Raw genomic sequence first — 879 nt, 5'->3', positions numbered from 1 at the left:
TCTCTAAAACTTTCAATATCCTTAAATAAAAACCACACAAAAAGCGAGACATAAAGGATACTTTCCCCCTGTTCCCTACCGCTAAAGACAAATGTAATGATACATATTTGTATATTAGGAAAGTGAACAGTTCAGGCATGCCTTTTCCACCCATTTCCACCTTTTTTTCTACAACCACCCTCTTTACTCTCTCCAATTTTGACCTCCAGAAAAAATAAAAAATAGCCCTCTTTAAAACCAATAAAACAGACCTTGATGGCATAAAAACAGCACTGACAAACAACAGTAATGGTAAAATTACAGTCTTGACAACTAAAGCCTTGCCTTCCATTGTTAATTCCCGTAAACTCCACAGACCGATCTTGCTTTCGACTTTCCCTACCACCCTCTCCCAATTCCTACTCCCTATCCCATTTCTGTCAAAGTTTATTCCCAAGATCTTCATTTCATCTCTACGAATTGTGATTCCCACATTTTCCTCTTCACTCCAGTTTCCATATTGCATCAGTACACATTTGTTTTTATTCAGCTTGGCCCCTGATGCTCCGCAAAACTGGCTTGTCACCTCCAAGCTATTTCTGACTCCCTTATAATCTGTACAAAAAACATTTACATCGTCCATGTATAGTACAGTTCTCACCTCTTGGGCCCCACTCCCAGGGATTTTAATGCCTTCAATCCCATTCTCCATTCTTAAGGCTTGTGCCAGTGGTTCTATGCAGCAAACAAAAAGGAGTGGGGATAACGGACAGCCTTGGCGAACACCGCAATTCACATTAACCACATTTGACATGCTGCCATTAATCATTATTCTACTTCCTATACCCTTATATAATAACCTTACCCAAGTGAGGAACCTGGTTGAAAGCCCCATCTTTT

Source organism: Atractosteus spatula, chromosome 10 (genome assembly GCF_055471065.1).
Source record: "Atractosteus spatula isolate fAtrSpa1 chromosome 10, fAtrSpa1.hap1, whole genome shotgun sequence".
NCBI classification, from domain to species: Eukaryota; Metazoa; Chordata; class Actinopteri; order Semionotiformes; family Lepisosteidae; genus Atractosteus; species Atractosteus spatula.
This window is presented reverse-complemented; position numbering follows the sequence as displayed.